The 16,511-nt window shown below is 38.8% G+C and overlaps 1 long non-coding RNA gene and 1 pseudogene across 1 annotated transcript; both read right to left on the bottom strand.

Moving 5' to 3' along the window:
* The window catches only part of LOC146656674 (uncharacterized), a 370,113-nt pseudogene that overhangs the window by 128,283 nt on the left and 225,319 nt on the right, over positions 1-16,511 (bottom strand).
* Positions 10,133-14,228, bottom strand: LOC146656678 (uncharacterized). Its single transcript, XR_014913946.1, has 6 exons — positions 13,615-14,228; positions 13,297-13,433; positions 12,986-13,207; positions 11,676-12,897; positions 11,355-11,491; positions 10,133-11,268 (listed from the first exon to the last, which is right to left on the bottom strand). It is a non-coding gene; the product is annotated as an uncharacterized LOC146656678 (long non-coding RNA).

Raw genomic sequence — 16,511 nt, 5'->3', positions numbered from 1 at the left:
AGTATGATTTAGCACAATAGTAATAACTTAAACAGAAAAATTGGAAAAGCAAAATGGACAGCTGAAAAAATGCTGAACATGCTGAGGGTCCCTCAAATATACTTGTTAAATGAAAAAAATTGGCAAAAAAATCTATAACAGCCACACAATCACAAATATGTACACATAAGGAAACACACATGCACAGAGAGACACACACACAAGATCCAATTCAGTCAACCAGTCTAAATATATTGAATTTGAATCTTAGAATGAGATCATCCCATTAAAAGCCTTTCTCTCTCTCTCTCTCTCTCTCTCTCACACACACACACACACACACACACACACACACACGCACACTCACACACACACAGGGAGAGAGAAGTAAGTTTCTAGGTCAGCCTGGGAGCTGCTGAATTTGAATCCACCAATCAGAGAGCCTGTGCACTTTTTCCCTCCAAAACAGGTGCTTCTGTTTACACACGCAGCACAGAGAGAGACAGGATTATTGCAGTCTATTTCTCATAATGACGACTCACCTCAAACAAATGACCATAATTTCCTAACCGTAGGGGCTAGAACGGTCATTCTTACACGGTTTTGTTCAGAAGAGATGGGGGAATCTTCAAGTGTTGACAATTTATCATTAAAATATGAATTTTTAGAGATATATGACATGGATGACTTGTTGACTTAGAAGCCACGAATTCCCCAATATGCAAATTTGAATGCCTGAGGCCACATATATGATTGGCTGGCTGGGAAGCTGTGCAGGCCCTGATTTGTGGATTTGAATTCCTCAGCCCTCAGATATGATTGGCTGGCTTAGAAGCCATGAAGGCCCCAATATGCAAATTTGAATGCCTCAGGACACATATATGATTGGCTGGGAAGCCGTGCAGGCCCTGATTTGAAAATTTGAATGTCTCAGTCCTCACAGAGGATTGGCTGCCTGGGGACCTGGCAGAAATATATAGAAATAGTATGATTAAGCATAAATACTACATTTAGTAGAAATACTATGTTAGGCACAAATCCTATAAAAAGCAGAAATACTATAATTTAGCAGAAATACTATATTAAGCACAAATCCTATAAAAAGCAGAAATACTATTTTAGGCACAAATAGTATAAAAAGCAGAAATAGTATAATTTAGCAGAAATACTATGTTAGGCACAAATCCTATAAAAAGCAGAAATACTATAATTTAGCAGAAATACTATATTAGGCACAAATCTTATGAAAAGCAGAAATAGTATGATTTAGCAGAAATACTGTATTTAGCACAAGTACCGAAAAGTACCAGAAATACTATGATTTAGCAGAATAGTAATAACTTATTGAAACACAAATGCACAGAGGGACACACAAACACAGGCTCTAATCCAGTCAACCAGTCTAACTATGTTCAATTTAAATCCTACAATGACATGCTGCCAAATATGGGCAGGGTTCTCTCTCTCCCACTAAATACACACACACACACACACACACACAGACACACACACACACACACACACACACACACACACACACACACACACACACACAGGGAGAGAGAAGTAAGTTTCTAGGTCAGCCTGGGAGCTGCTAAATTTGAATCCACCAATCAGAGTGGCTGTTTATGTTTTCCCGCCAAAAAAGGTGCATCTTTTTACACACGCAGCACAGAGAGGCACAGGATTATTGCAGTCTATTTCTCATAGTGACGACTCCCCTCAAACAAATGACCATAATTTCCTAACCGTAGGGGCTAGAACGGTCATTCTTACACCGTTTTGTTCAGAAGAGATGGGGGAATCTTCCAGTGTTAACAATTTATCATTAAAATATGAATTATTAAAGATATTTGACTTCTAATGCACCATAACTGAGTAGAGCGAAGCAAAAACTGCCTTGACTTGCCCTCAAACAACGCTTTGTAACTCGAAATCTATTTGGAGTATCGATATCATTCTTTCACCGTAAGAGACAGCAGGCTTTGGTGAACAGTCATGGAAATGTTCAGGTCTCTGTGGAAATCCAAAAAAAAGTTATGACGAGAGAAAAAAGTGGTTCATTTCCAGGGTTTGAAATCTGAAGAAATCTGAGCGAAGGACAAATTTCCTACCCTCAAACAAGTCCAACTCATTTCAGAACGGTAATAGGTGAGAAAGAAATTCTTGAATTGTGAGCGTCAGGGGTGTCTGAAGATATTCGGGGACAAGCCTCATGTCTTAACTTTGCTTCGTTAAGGAGATATGACGATTCGAATATGCCTCTCATTACAGAAATGCAGCGGTGATTTTGAACAAACTCTCCATTCACTTTATATGGAGAGTTTTCCGACATTGTGTTGGTCTGAGGAGATTTGCGAAAGTTCTATGAATACCACAACAATGATAGTGACATTTTCGGAAACCCAGCAAAAATACCTACGTTTTGATGTATAATTTGTGGAAGTTGAGTGAAGATTGAGCAAGTAGCAAGAAGTTGTTCGGACATGAAGAGAAGACTGCAAAACCTTCAGTGGCACACTGGAAGCCAAGTGCATAGCAACCATAACAACGCATGTATTTTGTGAAAAATCACAATTTTGCAACTGAAAACTTTAAGAGGCATAAAGGTAAAACGGTAAAAGATTTGAAAAAGCTGAATCATACCTGAATAGCCCAATAATTTGAGAACATTTTAAAGTTTGAATGGTTGTTCTACGTGAAAATATGAGGAAGTAGTTAAGTTTCAGAAACAAGCAAATTTTAGCAGAATTGCAGAAGTTTCCCATTCATTTCAATGGGACTAATTAAGCTTAATATTTTAAAAAGTATAATAGTGAAAAATACCAAAAGACATAGCAGGAATTAGCAGAAATAGCAGAATATTTTAAAATTTGAACGGTGAAAATCAGCTGAAAATTGTGGAAGTAGTTAAGTGCCAAAAAGTGTGCGGAAGTCCCAAGAGGAACTCAATAGTGTGGATGCTTAAAGCATCCACACAATAAAGAATAAAGAGAAACAGGAACTCAATAGTGTGGATGCTTAAAGCATCCACACAACTAGAAAAATTTGCATTTCCTGCGAAAATGCAGTGTGGATGCTTAAAGCTGAAGCTGTATGCAAAAAGTAGCTGAAAAAGCTGAAAAGTTGCAGAAATTGTAAAAACTTTGCAGAAGCAAAACAACTTTGCTAAAATGGAATAACTTAGCAGAACTGCAATATCTTAGAGGAAACATAATACTTGGCAGAAATGCAATAGCATAGCAGAATTTAGCAGAAATATTGTAACTTGCCAGAAACATAACTTCTCAAAAATACAAGAATTTAGGAGAAATAGTATAAGATAACAGAAAGAATATATTTAGCCAAAAATACTTAAACATTACAGAAACACTATGATTTAGAAAAATAGTACAACATAGCACAAATACTGTGATTTACCAGAGACACTGTGATGAACTATGAATATTGTAATTTTAAATTAATACTATTTTTTAGCACAAATACTATAATTTGACAGAAATACTATCATTTGGCAGAAATACTATGTTTCAGCACAAATACTCTGGTTTAGCACAAATATTATAACATAGCAGAAATACTATTATATAGCAGAAATGCTATATTTAGAAAGAAAAATATAATATAGTAGAAATAGTATGATTTAGCAGAAATACTGTGTTTAGCACAAGTACCACAAAGTAGCAGAAATACTATGATTGAGCAGAAGTACTAAGATGTAATAAAAGTACTTTGATTTAACAGAAATACAATTATGGAGGAGTAATACTTTAAAATGGGAGAAATATTGATACACACACACACACACATACACAAAGCGTAAAGGGAAGAGTATTTGTGCCATGGAGTGTTAACAAGAATGTGAGGTCTATATTAGAAAAGCTGGTAAAATCATAAAAGTTTGCAGAATTGTAATAAATGATGAATATGAATTACTGGTCTGTGACAGTGTATTAATTTGTAGGGAAAAAAAAACATGTTGACCAAGGTGGAATCGAACCCACGATCTTTGGCTTGCAGACCCGTGTCATTACCAACTGCGCCACTGGGAAAGAGAGCAGGCGTTTTGAAAAACAGGCTGATGAGGAGTCAGAATTAGATCGCGGTGAGAGGCGAAAAATGCCATTTTTGGAGTTACAAAACAGTGTGTAACTCAAAAACTAGGTGGACTAGAAGCATAATTCTTCTACTGGCTGAATCAGCGGACTTTGGTGTACTTTGACTGCGATTTTCATTGCTCTCTGTACATCTGTCGCTGAGATATGACGAGAGAGGAAACGGGAGACCTCAGATATGATTGGCTGGCTGGGAAGCCGTGCAGGCTGTGATCTGTATACTTGAATGTCTGAGTCCTCACAGAGGATTGGCTGCCTGGGGACCTGGCAGAAATATATAGAAATAGTATGATTAAGCATAAATCCTATAAAAAGCAGAAATAGTATATTAAGCACAAATCCTATAAAAAAGCAGAAATAGTATGATTTAGCACAATAGTAATAACTTAAACAGAAAAATTGGAAAAGCAAAATGGACAGCTGAAAAAATGATGAACATGCTGAGGGTCCCTCAAATATACTTGTTAAATGACAAAAATCTGCAAAAAAATTTATGACAGCCACACAATTACAAATATGTACACATGAGGAAACACACATGCACAGAGAGACCCACACACAAGATCAAATTCAGTCAACCAGTCTAAATATATTGAATTTGAATCTTACAATGAGATCATCCCATTAAAAGTCTCTCTCTCTCTCTCTCTCTGTCTCTCTCTCTCTCTCTCTCTCTCTCTCACACACACACACAGACACACACACACACACACACACACACACACACACAGGGAGAGAGAAGTAAGTTTCTAGGTCAGCCTGGGAGCTGCTGAATTTGAATCCACCAATCAGAGAGGCTGTGCACTTTTCCCCACCAAAACGGGTGCTTCTGTTTACACACGCAGCACAGAGAGAGACACTGGATTATTGCAGTCTATTTCTCATAGTGACGACTCCCCTCAAACAAATGACCATAATTTCCTAACCGTAGGGGCTAGAGCGGTCATTCTTACACCGTTTTGTTCAGAAGAGATGGGGGAATCTTCCAGTGTTAACAATTTATCAATAAAATGTGAATTTTTAGAGATATACGACATGGATGACTTGTTGACTTAGAAGCCACGAATTCCCCAATATGCAAATTTGAATGCCTGAGGCCACATATATGATTGGCTGCCTGGGAAGCCGTGCAGGCCCTGATTTGTGGATTTGAATTCCTCAGCCCTCAGATATGATTGGCTGGCTTAGAAGCCATGAAGGCCCCAATATGCAAATTTGAATGCCTCAGGACACATATATGATTGGCTGGGAAACCGTGCAGGCCCTGATTTGAAAATTTGAATGTCTAAGTCCTCACAGAGGATTGGCTGCCTGGGGACCTGGCAGAAATATATAGAGATACTATGATTAAGCATAAATACTACATTTAGTAGAAATACTATGTTTTAGCACAAATACTATAAAAAGCAGAAATACTATAATTTAGCAGAAATACTATATTAAGCACAAATCCTATAAAAAGCAGAAATACTATATTAGGTACAAATACTATAAAAAGCAGAAATACTATATTAAGCACAACTCTTATGAAATAGCAGAAATAGTATGATTTAGCACAATAGTAATAACTTAAACAGAAAAATTGGAAAAGCAAAATGGACAGCTGAAAAAATGCTGAACATGCTGAGGGTCCCTCAAATATACTTGTTAAATGAAAAAAATTGGCAAAAAAATCTATAACAGCCACACAATCACAAATATGTACACATAAGGAAACACACATGCACAGAGAGACACACACACAAGATCCAATTCAGTCAACCAGTCTAAATATATTGAATTTGAATCTTAGAATGAGATCATCCCATTAAAAGCCTTTCTCTCTCTCTCTCTCTCTCTCTCTCACACACACACACACACACACACACACACACACACACGCACACTCACACACACACAGGGAGAGAGAAGTAAGTTTCTAGGTCAGCCTGGGAGCTGCTGAATTTGAATCCACCAATCAGAGAGCCTGTGCACTTTTTCCCTCCAAAACAGGTGCTTCTGTTTACACACGCAGCACAGAGACACAGGATTATTGCAGTCTATTTCTCATAATGACGACTCACCTCAAACAAATGACCATAATTTCCTAACCGTAGGGGCTAGAACGGTCATTCTTACACGGTTTTGTTCAGAAGAGATGGGGGAATCTTCAAGTGTTGACAATTTATCATTAAAATATGAATTTTTAGAGATATATGACATGGATGACTTGTTGACTTAGAAGCCACGAATTCCCCAATATGCAAATTTGAATGCCTGAGGCCACATATATGATTGGCTGGCTGGGAAGCTGTGCAGGCCCTGATTTGTGGATTTGAATTCCTCAGCCCTCAGATATGATTGGCTGGCTTAGAAGCCATGAAGGCCCCAATATGCAAATTTGAATGCCTCAGGACACATATATGATTGGCTGGGAAGCCGTGCAGGCCCTGATTTGAAAATTTGAATGTCTCAGTCCTCACAGAGGATTGGCTGCCTGGGGACCTGGCAGAAATATATAGAAATAGTATGATTAAGCATAAATACTACATTTAGTAGAAATACTATGTTAGGCACAAATCCTATAAAAAGCAGAAATACTATAATTTAGCAGAAATACTATATTAAGCACAAATCCTATAAAAAGCAGAAATACTATTTTAGGCACAAATAGTATAAAAAGCAGAAATAGTATAATTTAGCAGAAATACTATGTTAGGCACAAATCCTATAAAAAGCAGAAATACTATAATTTAGCAGAAATACTATATTAGGCACAAATCTTATGAAAAGCAGAAATAGTATGATTTAGCAGAAATACTGTATTTAGCACAAGTACCGAAAAGTACCAGAAATACTATGATTTAGCAGAATAGTAATAACTTATTGAAACACAAATGCACAGAGGGACACACAAACACAGGCTCTAATCCAGTCAACCAGTCTAACTATGTTCAATTTAAATCCTACAATGACATGCTGCCAAATATGGGCAGGGTTCTCTCTCTCCCACTAAATACACACACACACACACACACACACAGACACACACACACACACACACACACACACACACACACACACACACACACACACACACACAGGGAGAGAGAAGTAAGTTTCTAGGTCAGCCTGGGAGCTGCTAAATTTGAATCCACCAATCAGAGTGGCTGTTTATGTTTTCCCGCCAAAAAAGGTGCATCTTTTTACACACGCAGCACAGAGAGGCACAGGATTATTGCAGTCTATTTCTCATAGTGACGACTCCCCTCAAACAAATGACCATAATTTCCTAACCGTAGGGGCTAGAACGGTCATTCTTACACCGTTTTGTTCAGAAGAGATGGGGGAATCTTCCAGTGTTAACAATTTATCATTAAAATATGAATTATTAAAGATATTTGACTTCTAATGCACCATAACTGAGTAGAGCGAAGCAAAAACTGCCTTGACTTGCCCTCAAACAACGCTTTGTAACTCGAAATCTATTTGGAGTATCGATATCATTCTTTCACCGTAAGAGACAGCAGGCTTTGGTGAACAGTCATGGAAATGTTCAGGTCTCTGTGGAAATCCAAAAAAAAGTTATGACGAGAGAAAAAAGTGGTTCATTTCCAGGGTTTGAAATCTGAAGAAATCTGAGCGAAGGACAAATTTCCTACCCTCAAACAAGTCCAACTCATTTCAGAACGGTAATAGGTGAGAAAGAAATTCTTGAATTGTGAGCGTCAGGGGTGTCTGAAGATATTCGGGGACAAGCCTCATGTCTTAACTTTGCTTCGTTAAGGAGATATGACGATTCGAATATGCCTCTCATTACAGAAATGCAGCGGTGATTTTGAACAAACTCTCCATTGACTTTATATGGAGAGTTTTCTGACATTGTGTTGGTCTGAGGAGATTTGCGAAAGTTCTATGAATACCACAACAATGATAGTGACGTTTTCTGAAAGCCAGCAAAAATACCTACGTTTTGATGTATAATTTGTGGAAGTTGAGTGAAAATTGAGCAAGTAGCAAACAGTTGTTCGGACATGAAGAGAAGACTGCAAAAGCTTCAGTGTCACACTGGAAGCCAAGAGCATAGCAACCATAACAACGCATGTATTTTGTGAAAAATCACAATTTTGCAACTCAAAACTTTAAGAGGCATAAAAGTAAAACAGTAAAAGATTTGAAAAAGCTGAATCATACCTGAATAGCCCAATAATTTGTGAACATTTTAAAGTTTGAATGGTTGTTCTAGGTGAAAATATGAGGAAGTAGTTAAGTTTCAAAAACAAGCAAATTTTAGCAGAATTGCAGAAGTTTCCCATTCATTTCAATGGGACAAATTAAAGGAAAAAAGTGGAATATTTTAAAAAGTATAATAGTATAAAATACCAAAAGTCATAGCCGGAAAGAGCAAAAATAGGAGAATAGTTTAAAGTTTGAACGGTGAAAATAGCACAAAAATTGTGGAAGTAGTTCCACGGCGAAAAGTGTACGGAAGTCCTAAGAATAATAAAGAATAAAGAGAAACAGGAACTCAATAGTGTGGATGCTTAAAGCATCCACACAACTAGAAAAATTTGCATTTCCTGCGAAAATGCAGTGTGGATGCTTTAAAGCTGAAGCTGCATGCAAAAAGTAGCTGAAAAAGCTGAAAAGTTGCAGAAATTGTAAAGCTGAAGCTGTCTGCTGAAGATAGTTGAAAATAGCTGAAGAAGCTGAAGAAATCAAAGCCAGTTTTTAAAAAGTTGTTGAAATTTTAATAACTTTGCAGAACAACATCAAGTTAACAAAAATGCAATAACTTAGCAGAAATGCAATAACTTAGAAGAAACATAACAATTCAGCAGAAATGTTGTAATTTACCAGAAGCTACAACTTAGCAGAAATGTAATAATTTAGAATAACATAACTTAGCAGAAATGATATAATTTAGTAGAAAATTAATAACTTGGCAGAAATATTACAACTTATCAGAACTGCTATAATTCTGCAGAAATGTAATTATTAGGAAAAAACTGTAAACAGATAAAAGCTGAAAATGATGAAGTAACCTCAAAGTTACTTGTTTAACTGTGAAAAATGACCAGAAACATTAGAAAAGGAAGAAAACCAATTCAATTAAATTTATATAGCGCCAATTCACAACAAAAGTCGCCTTAAGGCGCTTCATAGATACAGAGAAAAACCCAACAATCATATGACCCCCTATGAGCAAGCACTTTGGCGACAGTGGGAAGGAAAAACTCCCTTTTAACAGGAAGAAACCTCCAGCAGAACCAGGCTCAGGGAGGGGCGGCCATCTGCTGCGACCGGTTGGGGTGAGAGAAGGAAGACAGGAATACCAGCCAGCAGATAAACTGATGTGAAACAAAACCAAAGTAAAAATGCAGAATTTACACAGTTGGTGAAATGTAAAAATGGCAACAAAAAACCCCACAAACAAACAAACAAAAAAACAAAAACAAACAACATCTAGTTAATAAATGCACAAGATGATTTGATGATAAATATGGTACCAATCTACAAAATACTGTCAAAATGAAGTCCACATTGTGATATATTTCAGGTGTGGAGAGTCACACATCTAAACAATCGATGTGCATATTTAAAGAATCAAATAAAGAACATTGTTGTGGAATAAATTACAGTGAATAATAATCACTGCCCTGCGGTAGAGAGTGACTTATGATGAGGTATTAATTGGCTTAACTTTACCTCTAACAGCTTTTCACATAGTGCTGTGACCAGGGTGAAATCCATCATAAAGTAACTGTAAACAGTAGAACCATTAGCATGAATGTTATGGTTCTACTCTGATCAAAACTCAAGTCAGCTGTTTGACCTGATATAAAATGATAAAGAGGAACACATATAAATGACCTTTATGAACTTTTCAAAATGACTTTATATGTCTGACCCATTATCTATATATATTAGAGCAGATGTGGAAAACCACTGTTAGACCTACTCTATACTAACACAAACACAGTCACAAATTCATTGCTAGTGTGACATGTGGTCCTTTTTGTCTTTGACCAATGATATGCCGGTTACTTGGACCAGTTTAGTATTTGCTGTCACAGAGGAATGTTAACCATAAATCCAAAAGACAAAACTGAAAAAATATGTTAATTGCAAACATGTTTTTGCTTAGTAAAAGGATTGAAATTACATGGAAACTGTCACCTTAAAGCCTCATTGTAAATATCATCACAAACAGATGTTTTCCACACGGTTAACAAAGCTCCACCACATCCAATCACTGCATATAAATCTAAAAGAAAACAACAACAAATAAAATGTAATTAACACAAGTGAAGTCTAAGGAGCTTGGAAAGAAAAGCGTCTGGACTTCTTTGAGTTCCCTGAAGACGTTTCACCTCTCATCCGAGAAGCTTCTTCAGTTCTAAGGGTCAATGGTGGAGAGTCCCAGATTTAAACCCAGTGGGAGTTTCTCCCCAAAGAGGGACAAAGAACCCCCTGATGATCCTCTACCTAATCACATGAGCCAAGGTGTGAAAGTGGGTGTGGGTCCCAATCAGCCAGGGTTTTGGGTGAGCTCATTGTGAAACCTGGCCCCACCCTATCATGTGATTTCCTGAGGTCAGGAAATCACCCACGCCCACTCCCAGGATGTGAGTGGACGTTACGGTGTCTGGGGAGGGAACTCAAAACTGGATTATAGATGGCAGACAGTTGGTGTTGTAAACCACCGCCTCTGTTCAAAGATGGTCGCTCACAGTGGACGTAAATGGCTTTTTTCACTCCTCCATCTGTCCAAAATGTGAACATTGGCATCCTCAAAGAGTGACCTTTGTCCTTTAGATGCAGATGAACTGCTGAGTCTTGTCCCGTGGAGGTGGCTCTTCTGTGTTGTGCCATGCGCTGGTGAAGTGGCTGTTTGGTCTCTCCGATGTAGATGTCTGGGCATTCCTCGCTGCACTGTACAGCATACACCACATTTTTAAGTTTGTGTTTAGGAGTTTTGTCTTTCAGGTGAACCAGTTTCTGTCTGAGTGTGTTGCTGGGTCTGAAGTACACTGGGATGTTGTATTTGGAGAAAACTCTCCTGAGTTTTTCTGATACACCGGCTACATAGGGGATGACAATGTTGTTGTGTCTGTCTTTCTTATCCTCCCTCGCTGGTGTCTGATGTTCTTTTCTGTGAAGCTGGAATGCAGGCACACTGGATGAGCTTGTTCTAAAAAATACAGAAAAAGGAACATTTTATTTGTGTTAAGGCCTAAAAACTACAAATAAGTTATACAATGAACAATATTGAAATACCTTATAGGTGCTGCAGGCCACATAACCAGAATCCAGAGCAATCTCACACTTACATGATGGTGAGGAAAGACATGAGCTCTGCAATGAGGTTTGAATGTCTCAGTTGGGACACTGAAGAACTCAGAAGACAGCAATACCTGCACCGAGAGACAGAGTAGAAAAAGCATAGATTTGTAATCCATAATGTCAATTAAAACTCAAAAAGTGTCAACAAGTATAATCATTTGAGTGTGGAATTATTTATGCAATAAACAGGATTTTAATTAATTAATTGAATTAAAAACACTGATATTTTTTTTTATCAAAGATAAAGAATCATACCTCTCTCTGCTCTGAGGATCACTGAGCATCTCTGACAGGAAATACAGTTTCCTCAGTAGGAGTCATCATTGATGGTCTCAGAGGTTGTAGTGTGGCAGCATGATGATGGTCTCCAGATCAGGCAGGAGGTCAGGTGATGGGTGTGTCATCTTCTCCATTGAAGACACACTGGTATGGCAGTTCATAACACAACAGTCTCCTTGTGGCATGTAGTTATCTGTGCAGTCCAGCACTGATGGATCAGGTTTGGCTCAGCAGTTCATGAAGATGGTGTTAAGATGTTGTTGTTTCAGCTGAGGATGGTGAAGTTTGAAAGTTTTCCCACAAAGGAGACTGTGCCGTGTCTGAAAAAATATATCTACAAAACAAGTGCTTTTAACACCACCCACCCAGCTCAGCCCCCAAGTGTCTATGTAATGCTGGTATGGGGTGTCGGTTACTAAGTCTAATTAGTACATGGGGGATGACAATGTTGTTGCATCTGTCTTTCTTATCCTCCCTCGCTGGTATCTGATGTTCTTTTCTGTGCATCTTTGCTGACTTTATAAACGCCCAATTAGGATAGCCACATGTTTTAAGCGCTTCATTTACATGTGTGTGTTCCTTCTTTTTCCCTTCAGGCTTAGAGGGAACATGTTCTGCCCGGGGGGGTGGGGGGGTGGGGGTGTCCTAATTACTCCAAGTTTGTGTTCCAGAGGGTGATGGGAGTCAAAGAGGAGGTACTGGTCCGTGTGTGTGGGCTTCCGATAAACTTCAATGTTGAGGTTGCCGTTCTCTTCAATGTGCACAGCGCAGTCCAGGAAAAGCAAACAGTCGTCCTTTGTGTCTTCCCTGGTGAACTTGATGTTTTTATCCACGGCGTTAATGTGCGCAGAGAAGGATTCCACTTCTTGAGTTTTGATTTTGACCCAGGTGTCGTCCACATATCTGTACCAGTGGCTGGGTACTCTTCCTTTAAAAGAGCCAAGAGCCTTCCTTTCCACTTCCTCCATGCAAAGGTTGGTTACAATAGGTGACACGGGGGAGCCCATGGCACAGCCATGTTTTTGTCTGTAGAAACCCTCATTGTATTTGAAATATGTAGTGGTAAGGCAGAGGTCTAACAGTGTGCAAATCTGATCGGGTGTGAAGTTGGTCCTGTCTTCCAAGGAGCTGTCTTCTTGTAGTTGTTTTCTGACAGTCTCCACTGCCTCTGTAGTGGGTATGCAAGTAAAGAGAGAGACTACATCAAAGGACACCATGAGAACCTTCACAGACATAACACAAGAGAAGACTTTTGATTTAATAACTAAGCTTAAAATAAATGTTACCTTTGAATATTTGTGGGAAAAATCTGATGCTACCCCAAGAATACAAAGCCACACTGGAAATGATGACAGGCTTGCAGCCCTCTGTCTTCCTGGATGAAGTGCCTGATCAGTAGCAGTGAGTTGACAGAAGTCAGTGTCTGTAAGAGTGGTCAAACACTGATACTCTGTCCACTTGCGTAGAGTCTAAGAAGCTGGAATGCAGGCACACTGGACGAGCTTGTTCTAAAAAATACAGAAAAAGGAACATTTTATTTGTCTGTAGAAACCCTAAAAACTACAAATAAGTTATACAATGAACAATGTTGAAATACCTTATAGGTGCTGTGGGCCACATAACCAGAATCCAGAGCAATCTCACACTCGCATGATGGTGAGGAAAGACATGAGCTCTGCAGGGAGGTTTGAATGTCTCAGTTGGGACACTGAAGAACTCAGAAGACAGCAATACCTGCACAGAGAGACAGAGTAGAAAATGCATAGATTTCTAATCCATAATGTCAATTAAAACTCAAAAAGTGTCAACAAGTATAATCATTTGAGTGTGGAATTATTTATGCAATAAACAGGATTTTAATTAATTAATTGAATTAAAAACACTGACATTTTTTATCAAAGATAAAGAATCATACCTCTCTCTGCTCTGAGGATCACTGAGCATCTCTGACAGGAAATAGTTTCCTCAGTAGGAGTCATCATTGATGGTCTCAGAGGTTGTAGTGTGGCAGCATGATGATGGTCTCCAGATCAGGCAGGAGGTCAGGTGATGGGTGTGTCATCTTCTCCATTGAAGACACACTGGTATGGCAGTTCATAACACAACAGTCTCCTTGTGGCATGTAGTTATCTGTGCAGTCCAGCACTGATGGATCAAGTTTGGCTCAGCAGTTCATGAAGATGGTGTTAAGATGTTGTTGTTTCAGCTGAGGATGGTGAAGTTTGAAGGTTTTCCCACAAAGGAGACTGTGCCCTATCTGAAAAAATATATCTAACAAAACACGTGCTTATAACACCACCCACCCAGCTCAGCCCCCAAGTGTCTATGTAATGCTGGTATGGGGTGTCGGTTACTAAGTTTAATTAGTGCATCAGAAAGCGGGGGCTACACCTAAAGCCCACACTTTCTGATATCTTTGTTTATTAGCAGCTTTTTCCAGCTGCTCAGAGAATTCTGACTTGGCCTTTATCCACCCAAACCCAAACCCACCCGGATAAAGGCCAAGTCAAACTCACACACCATACCAGCATTACATAGACACTTGGGGGCTGAGCTGGGTGGGTGGTGTTAAACTGTAGTCGGGAACTTTCAGAAAACTATCCATTTACTTCTAAATCAGTTTTTATACATATTCTGTAATCTGTACTAATGTTTTTCTCTACATAATGTATCATTATAGACATCTCTGGTAGACTAAAGATAGTTTAAAACTTTTGACATTTTTTACCTGTAAAACATGATAAGCAAAAACTCATTCATCACAAAAACTTTTGATTCTACAAAATCTACTATAATCAAGAAAATATAATTGTCTGTATTTATTCATGTATGTCATCATAATAAATACCTGCATTTATCTGGGATTTATTTATTTACTATTTCATATTTTAAAGACCTTGGAGGGGAAGATCTCGTTTGTTGAGCTACATACGTCATAGTAAAAAGATTTAGTCATTTAAAACATGATGCTGGTTTATCAAATGTTGCAGCACATTTCAGATCAGAGGTGCATGATAGCAGATGTTCTCTGCTCTTCATGAAGTTCAGCAATGATTTGGTGAAATGATTAATAACATTGCAATAAGAAAGGGTCTTCTGACAGACAGAGTAGGGAAGACCCTTTTTTCAATGAAAAATCTTTTTCATGCTCTACAATCAGTAAACTCTGTAACAAACATGATCTGTAATTGTTTCAAAACTCACCAGACGACTTCATGATTGGCTCGAGGACAGGACACAAAAGACAGGGTTGTGGTAACTGTAATATGATCTCAGAACACCTGAATACAGACATTTCTGTGGCTGAGAAATAAAAATGAGGTCAAGCAGGGTGTTCTTGTCTGTAGTGGCAGAAGTGATCAGCTGTGAATACCCTCTCGACTGAAACTGCTCCAGAATCTGTTTTCTTCCACTCTGCAACTGGTTTTCATTAAAATCTCCACACACAATGATTGGGTGACAGTCCATTATTTCAAGTGAATCTAAAAGACTTACCAGGTTTTGCATGAATGGTGTCAAACTGTAGTCAGGGGGTCTGTACACAACAGCAATGAGTGCAGGGAATGGAGCCTGAACCTTCAACACTAAAAACTCAAGATCAGTGACATTATGCAGATACTGTTTTACCTGAACCTGAAAATGATTCCTCAAATACACAACAACTCCACCACCACTTCTGCTGGCCATGTGAGGAAAGTTTGTGTAGGACACATGTCTGTTGCGTTTGAACATGGTGTAGCCGTCCAAATGAAGACTGTCTGCAACAAAGGAGCCTTGAAGGTGAGACTCAGTGAGACACAAAACATCTGCTAAACACATTTCATGATGACTCTTGATGTCACTGATGTGAGATGGCAAACCCTCCATATTGTGATGGATCAGTGTAAGAGTGTCAAGTCTGCTGGCTGTTTCTCTGACCTGAAGAAGAGGCATCATTTCCTCAACACTGGCTTGTCTCATGGTTTGGAGCGCTGCAGTTACCTCGGGATTGGCGTAAATCTTTTTCTCATCCAAGTCCTGCAAATAGAGTCCACTGAGAGACGTCACCCTGCTGAGAGCAACGTAAGCCATACCTGGTTCAAAAATGTTCTTCATTGAAACTACAGCTGTCTGTGTTGTAAGACCCTGAGTTTTGTGAATTGTGCAAGCGAATGCTAGCTTTACAGGAAACTGTCTGCGTACTGCTCCTTTAAACTTCAGACTCTCCTCTGTTCTCTCAATGTAAACAAGATCATCAGATGCTGCATTAGCACTGCGGTTGTGTCTCATAGGCTGCCGGTTGTCCATCCTGAGCCCCAGTTTAATTATGTGTCCATCATTTTCAGATCTCACCACCTTTATCAGTATACCAAAAGCACCGTTGACTAAACCGTTTAGTGTGTCCAAGTTTCTGGTCAGCATGACTCGAGCTCCTTCAGCAACATTCAGAGTGTCAGGTAAATCATTTCTCCCACCTGTAAATGGTTTGTCTCTTCGTTCCATTCTGCCTGTACATTTATCCTTCTGGAAATCGTCTGCATTGATGATTATAATGTTTGAATGAAGCTTCTTCAGGGTATCTGTGTTAGGGGATTCCACATTCTTGTTGGTGGCATAAATGTGTAAGACCTCAGTTGGACATTCTTCTGGTGCAGTCACAGCCTGTGACAACAAATCTCTGTCGCACTGAGAAAGCTCATCTGTCTTTTCTTTGACTCTAATCCTGTTCAGCATCTCTGCAAAGGCCACATCATCTTTCTGACGCATGATCTCGGTTAGAGTGATCATCTGAAAATGTTCCTGCCATAGGTCAATCTGTTCTGGATCGTAAAC

This window comes from Rhamphochromis longiceps, linkage group LG12 (genome assembly GCF_057381845.1).
Source record: "Rhamphochromis longiceps isolate RC_006_pf linkage group LG12, R_longiceps_female_GT1.1, whole genome shotgun sequence".
Lineage (NCBI taxonomy): Eukaryota > Metazoa > Chordata > Actinopteri > Cichliformes > Cichlidae > Rhamphochromis > Rhamphochromis longiceps.
Note: the sequence above shows the minus strand (reverse complement) of the source record. Positions and strands in the feature narration are given on the sequence as shown.